The sequence below is a fragment of the Boleophthalmus pectinirostris genome, unplaced genomic scaffold (genome assembly GCF_026225935.1).
Source record: "Boleophthalmus pectinirostris isolate CB_2022bp ecotype Guang Dong unplaced genomic scaffold, ASM2622593v1 HiC_scaffold_12, whole genome shotgun sequence".
NCBI lineage: Eukaryota > Metazoa > Chordata > Actinopteri > Gobiiformes > Gobiidae > Boleophthalmus > Boleophthalmus pectinirostris.
This window is the reverse complement of record NW_026571018.1, coordinates 40054099-40061487: the sequence shown is the minus strand read 5'-3', so window position 1 is coordinate 40061487 and position 7389 is coordinate 40054099. Positions and strand designations below refer to the sequence as shown.

Sequence of the window (7389 nt, the reverse complement as noted above, 5' to 3'; positions counted from 1 at the left end):
AAAATCTTGTTCTGTTTCGTTCTCCCGTTTTCTTTTTCCGTTCGTTCTTTCGTAGCGACGCTAAAATCCAGATTTTCTCTGATCCTGAATCTGAAAAACTCGACTTTAGACCCTGGACCGACCTGGACCGACCTGGACCGACCTGGACCGTCCAGGACCGAGACAGAAACGGGATTAACACCAAGAGTCTGAACACAGATTTACCATTTTGTATCTGCGCCGTTTTATTCCTTTAGCCTCTGTTAGCGTGTTAGCTTTAGCGTCGTGTGTTTTTGGTTTTTATTTTTGTTTTTGTGGCGCGTGTGTTTTTAGCTTTAATGTTTTGTTTTTTCCGTTGCGCGGTGTTGGGTCCTGTTAGCGAGTGCGTTCGCTTTAATGCCACGTTTTTTTTTTTGAAGTTTTTTTATTTTTGGCGTGTGTTTAGCTTTAGCGTGTTTTGTTTTGGTGTTAGCGCGGCGTTAGCTCCTGCGCGTCTCGTTTGTCGCGTCTCGTTTGTCGTCTTGTACAGTTTTGTGTTTTAACGATAAATTCTGAGAGAATCGTCGTCTCCGGGCGTCGGCTCGGTGCCCGTGTCGATACTGACGACTCGAGTCAGGTCTGTGGAGCGGCGCTTCATCTGAGACACCGATTTTAGGAACTTTACCGATTCAAACTCTAAAATATTAAACACGTTTCTACAACAAAACTCACGGACTGAACAAGGACTGGACCAGGACTCGACCAGGACTTCATCTGGACTTCATCTGGACTACAGCTGCACTCTTCTGGACCTGATGCAGACTTGGTTTGGTCCCGTTTCTACTCCTGGTCTAGTTCTGGTCTAGTCCTAATTTAGACCTGATCTATACTTGGTTTTGGTCCTGATGTAGTCCTGGTCTAGTCCTGGTTTTGGTCTGGTCCTAGTTGTAGTCTTGGTTCTAGTCCTAGTCTAGACCTGATCCAGACTTTGTTCTGGTCCTGGTCCTGGTTTAGTTCCAGGTTTAGTCTCGTTTGTTTTGTCTCGTCTGAACTTTTTGGTCTCTCAAAACTTTCCAAATAAAAAAAAATTTATTCTTTTAATTTTTGGAAAAATATTTACCTTCTTTTTTTTTTTTTTTTTTTTATTTTATTTTTAACTTTTGTTTTTAAAAATTCCTGAGTTGAAAATATTTTTAAATCAAAATATTTAGTTTGTGCCAATTCAAACGGTGCTGAAACGACTTTAGAGGTTTTGTTTTTGTTTTTTTGTGTGAATTTTTGGCGTAAACGAAGTAGATTTTGAAAAACAGTTTTAATATTTTTCTCTGATTCTCTGTGAGGGTTTTGCCGGTGTGTGTGGGCCCCTGTGTGTCGTGTGCCGTGTGCCGTGTGCCTTTTACATTTCATCAGCTTGAACTTGAAAATCGGCTCGAATAATAGAAAAGATTCATTTATTTTCCTTTAATTGTCTGTATTTTTTATACACATAAACGCTGTATCCACTGTCAAATTTTATATAAAATATTTCTGGTCAAAGTTTCGGTCTTTGTGTCGTCTCTGGTTTTATTTTATTTTATTCTGAAAAATAAAAATTTCAAAAAATATAAAATGAGAATTCAGTCGAGGCTTTTGTGTTTTATTTAAAGGTTAAATTTTAGATAAAACTCACGTGTTGGAAAGTTTTGATTATCATTATTAGAATTTTTGAATTGATTTATTTGGGGGATAAGACGATTGAGAGTCGACATCACGTTTTCCATTAGGTCCTCATAAATACAACGACAAAAACACACAGACGGTAGGAGACAGAAATTCAAACAGTGTTGGGAAGTTTACTTTTAAAATGTAATCCCCTACAGATTACAGATTACACACTCCAAAATGTAGTTTGTAACAGAATCCATTAAATGACTTAAAGTGAGTAATGTAATCTGATTACTTTGGATTACTTGATTTGCTGTAGAGAAACAAAGACGAGGAAATCTTCACATAAGAAGTTTTGTCTGATAAAAGAAAATAAAAAGTCCAAACTTTATTTAACCAAATTAAAAATATTATTGATAAAAGACGAAGAAACACGTCCACACAGCAGGATTTAGACCTGGTTTAGTCCTGGTTTAGACCTGGTTTAGACCTGGTTTAGTCCTGGTTTAGACCTGGTTTAGACCTGGTTTAGTCCTGGTTTAGACCTGGTTTAGACCTGGTTTAGACCTGGTTTAGATCTAGTTTAGACCTGGTTTTAGACCTGGTTTAGACCTGGTTTAGACCTGATTTAGACCTGGTTTAGACCTGATTTAGACCTGGTTTAGATCTAGTTTAGACCTGGTTTAGTTCTGGTTTAGTCCTGGTTTAGACCTGGTTTAGTCCTGGTTTAGTCCTGGTTTATGATGCAGAGACCTGTAGATGTTTCTCCGTCTGTGTCGTCCAGCAGAGGGTTTCTGACTCTGAGCCTCTGTCCAAACAAACATTTAGTTTTGTTCATTTATTCCAGTTTTCTGCAGCTGATGGTTTAGTCCTGGTTTAGACCTGGTTTAGACCTGGTTTAGTCCTGGTTTAGACCTGGTTTAGACCTGGTTTAGTCCTGGTTTAGACCTGGTTTAGACCTGGTTTAGTCCTGGTTTAGTCCTGGTTTAGACCTGGTTTAGACCTGGTTTAGACCTGGTTTAGTCCTGGTTTAGACCTGGTTTAGACCTGGTTTTAGTCCTGGTTTAGTCCTGGTTTAGTCCTGGTTTAGACCTGGTTTAGTCCTGGTTTTAGTCCTGGTTTAGACCTGGTTTAGTCCTGGTTTAGACCTGGTTTAGACCTGGTTTAGACCTGGTTTAGTCCTGGTTTAGACCTGGTTTAGACCTGGTTTAGTCCTGGTTTAGTCCTGGTTTAGTCCTGGTTTAGACCTGGTTTAGACCTGGTTTAGTCCTGGTTTAGACCTGGTTTAGTCCTGGTTTAGACCTGGTTTAGTCCTGGTTTAGACCTGATTTAGTCCTGGTTTAGACCTGGTTTAGTCCTGGTTTTAGACCTGGTTTAGACCTGGTTTAGTCCTGGTTTAGTCCTGGTTTAGTCCTGGTTTAGACCTGGTTTAGTCCTGGTTTAGACCTGGTTTAGACCTGGTTTAGACCTGGTTTAGTCCTGGTTTAGACCTGGTTTAGATCTAGTTTTCTGCAGCTGGTGGTTTGGTCCTGGGAGATTCTGTGGTTGTTGAACAGTTTGACGTTGGAGGAAGTTTGACTTCAGCCTAAACCTTTTGGCTCATGATCCACGGGGCTGGAGTCTGTGGTTTTTTGTGGTTTTTTGTGGTGCTGCAAAATGACAGAATAAACTGCTTCTACTGAAGAGGGAGAATTATCTTCCCCGTGTTCTGACGCTGTTCCTCATCAGCAGCGTCGGGAAGTTTACTTTTAAAATGTAATCCCCTACAGATTACAGATTACAGATGTAGATATTGTTTTCATTCAAGAAACTCACCAGTAAAGAACAGAAGAAACTGAAAAGGGAGTGGATTGGCCTGGTGATGTCATCACCTTTTAACTCAAAGACCAGGGGAGTGGCCATTCCTGTGAAAAAATACACCTCTGGAAGTGATTGATACTTTCATTGATCCTCAGGACGATATGTTTTTGCAAACTGTAGATTTTTTTCAGAACAGTGGTCACTTCTAAATTTATATGCCCCTAATTATGATGACGAAGTGTTTATGCGAGACAGGCTCCTTAAAGTCGCTGAAGGGAAGAACAGTTTATTAGTCGGGGACTTCAACTTTTGTTTAGATCATTGGACAAATCCTCTACTGTTAATCTCCAAATCAAAAGCCGCCAAAATGACTTTGATTTTTATGAAAGATCTAAACTTCATAGATATTTGGCAGCAAATGCCTCAGACTGGAGACTGTTCATTTTCTTCAAGCCTTCATAACTCACACCAGAACTGATCTATTTTTATTGTCTTCCCAGCTGCTTCATACAGTATTGATACAGAATATTTACCCAGAACATTGTCTGACCATTCACCATTAACTTTGTCCATTTTGTTTTCCTGACAAACCTAAACGACCCTGTAGATGACGTCTCAATCCTGCTGCTCCAGAGATCTGACTTCTGCTCCTTTATAAGAGCTCATATAAAGTTGTTTTGTGAAACGAACAGTGCTTCTTCTCCCACTTGTTTTATTTTCTGAGACGCATTGAAAGCTTCAATAAGGGAACAAATCATCTCTTATACTGAGGGTCTGAAAAAGAAATTCACAGCAGATATTGAAAAGACAGAGCGGGAAATTACAAACTTGGAAAAAGATTTCCAAAGAAGTGGCTCTAATGACACTTGTCAATCTTTAGTTCAGAAAAAGATTCAGTATAAAACATCGAACACATACAGGCCCAAAAGGATATTTGAGATCAAAGCAAAAGTTTTATGAATTAGGAGAGAAAAAACACATCAAATGTTGTCATGGCAGCGAAAAGCAGAGGAAAGTCGTAGGACCATCAATGCTGTTCAAAATGAAGCAGGAATCATCTCTTATAACCCAACTGAGACAAACCATATGTTTAAAAAACTTTATTCAAATCTGTATCAATCAGAACTTCATATTGACAACTTCTTGTCCACAGTTAATTGAGCTGAGATTAGTGACGAGGACAGAGTCTGAATCTCCCTTTTACAAAAACAGAAATGACTAAAGCCTTGAGTTCACTTCAGTCAAACACCAGGAGACGATGGTCCCACCTGAATTTGATAAAGAATTTAAGGACCTGCTTGTTCCATTGAGTTTGGATGTGACAAATTTAGTGTCAAAAACACATACACTCCTGTAGTCCTTTACAACAGCTACAATCACAGTAATACATAAGAAAAACAAAGACCCACTGAAATGTGCCTCTTTTAGGCCAATATCATCACTGAAGACAGACGACAAACTGATTTCAAACAGACTCAGTCAAGTACGACCAAAAATAATGAATCCAGACCAGTGTGGCTTTGTTCAGAAGCGAATATCCACAAATAATTTAAGCAGGTTTTTTAACATAATTCATCTGGTAAAAACCAGGTCTGATCCTACTGCAGCGGCGGCGCTGGACGCAGAGAAGCTTTGACAGGCTAGAATGGCCTGATTTATTCAACGTTTTGACAAAATTTGGATTTGGAAAACATTTTCCTGACTGGGTGAGAACTCTGTACTATAAACCAAAGGCGAGGGACAACTGCTAACGGGCTGATGTCTGCGTCGTTCCCACTAAACAGGTCAAGTCGTCAGGGCTGATCCACTGTCTCCTGGGCTTTTTGATTTGGCTGTTGAGCCGTTGGCAGAGGCGATTAGACACGACCAAATATAAAAGGCTTTATGTTGGTGACGCGGCTCATAAAATCAATCTATTGGCTGATGATGTAATCCTGTATATATCAGATCCTTCTCCATCCCTTATTAGACTGTAAAACTTACTGAGTCCATACGGCTCTGTGTCTGGATATAAGATCAACTATGAGAAAAGCGACATTATTCCATTAACAAAATTCAATTCTTCTCAGTGTGGAGGCGTCTCATTCAAACGGACTCCAACAGGGATAACATATTATAACCCGCATTTGAGACTCTTATTGTTGCGGGTCATTTCCGCTTCACCCCGATCTCCCCACTTTAAGTTGCGGGGTCACGTGTCACTTCCTCCTCCTCCGCTCCGCTGTGGCTGTGGCTGGTCTGGGCGTCGGCAAACTATTGCAGTAAACTTTTAAACCAGGAATCCTTTAACATCCACAATTGGGTGAGTGTTTTGCCTTACCATTAAAATGCTGCCGATTCAATAACCCCGTTCAATAATGCCGCTAATCCCACGTCTCCAATCCTCATAGAGCCGCCATATAGGTTATACTCACCTGGCCGTGTATGGAGAGGAAATCGCAACGGGAAATTCGAAGGTACCCGTTTTTCCTTATGCATTATTATGAAAACCGAACCGAAGGTAACAAAATTATTAATATAGTCGCTAACTTTGTTTTTCGTGCCTTTGATTAATTTGTGCAGTTTTAGCTTGTTTTTCCCTGTTCATTAAAACTCCGGTGGAGTTCATCAATTGAATTTGTGCGTAGCCACGCACTTTATTTTGAACATATTGCGCAATATTTGAGTCTATCGGCCTCTGCTTGGGCATTGATAACTGTTGATTTAAGTGCACTTAATTTTGATCACTCAGTGAAATTACTTTAACTTAATTTTGATCACTTAGTGAATTTAATTTATTAACTTTATTATGATCACTTATTGAATTTATTTTACTTATTAATATAATAACTAACTTAATTGGGATAAACTTATTTGAATTTACTTGATTTATTAACCAGCTTAATTAATCATTTAATTTAATAATTTAATGATAAATTTAATTACTTATTGAATATTGTAATTAATTGTTAATCCTTTTGAATTGTTGGGTCATTGGTAAATGACTACATTTAATTTATTGTGTTATTAATGTGTATTCTTGAATTAATACTATGAATGTATTGATTCATTTATGCTTGCATGGTTATGCATACATTTAATTTATTTTTGGTTATTTAAGACTTGTTAATGTTTTATTTAAATGATATTCATTTGTGTTTTCTGGCCTTTATAGGTCAGGTTTTTTTCAATGGACTGATTCAACTCCAGCTCTGCAGAAACACTCAACTCAACAAGGAAATGCATGATGGCGAGTTTACCCAACCTGAACTTAGATTAGCCTAAATCAAAACACTAAATAACTGGACTGTTTTCGTTTTTTTATTAATTTTTTTGTTATTGTTGTTCTGTCAATTTATTTTCAATAAACTCCACCCAACTTCATATCCATGTGTTACGTGTCTTCATTCACACTCAGGCTCCTCAAAGAACATTTCTTCTGATGCTGCTTTTGTGGCCGTAGTCTGACCCAAGCCCTAAAACATTTTGCGTTACAATATCTTGGTATAAATTTGGATGGCAAGTTAAAAAATCTGTTTAAGTTCAATTCTGCTGCGCTGGTGAAAAGGATTGAAGAAAACCTGCATAAATGGGCCAATCTTCCTCTCACTCTGACTGGGAGGATTAACTGCATTAAAATGAACATTTAGCCAAGGCTGCAGGATCTGTTTCAGTCACTTCCAGTAGCTCAACCACAAACATTCTTTAAAGCACTTGACAAAACTGTGAGGCGCTTCATTTGGAATGGGAAAGTGGCAAGAAGGTCTTTAGAAATATTGACATGGAACTATGAGTCAGGAGGACTTCAATTACCCAGTTTTAAAAAATACTGCCTCACAGCCCAGATGTGATTTATCTTCTCTGTGTTTGACGGGAGGCGTCTCCATCCTGGGTTCATATTGCATTTCATTCTCTGAGAAAAGAGATGCTTTTCATGATTTTGTTTACAAATATAATTCCAAAGTGTCAAAAAAGACTGACAATCCTGTTCTCCTCCACCTTCTAAAG

At 38.6% G+C, this 7389-nt stretch overlaps 1 long non-coding RNA gene across 2 annotated transcripts; it reads left to right on the top strand.

Annotated features, from left to right (window-relative positions):
* Positions 1-5622: 5622 nt before the first annotated feature.
* On the top strand, positions 5623-6765 carry LOC129407538 (uncharacterized). 2 transcript variants are annotated; one of them, XR_008631598.1, is made up of 3 exons: positions 5624-5704; positions 5793-5858; positions 6557-6765. It is a non-coding gene; the product is annotated as an uncharacterized LOC129407538 (long non-coding RNA). The 2 variants fall into 2 exon arrangements; XR_008631597.1 differs by having other exon boundaries at positions 5623-5858.
* The last annotated feature ends 624 nt before the right edge of the window (positions 6766-7389 follow it).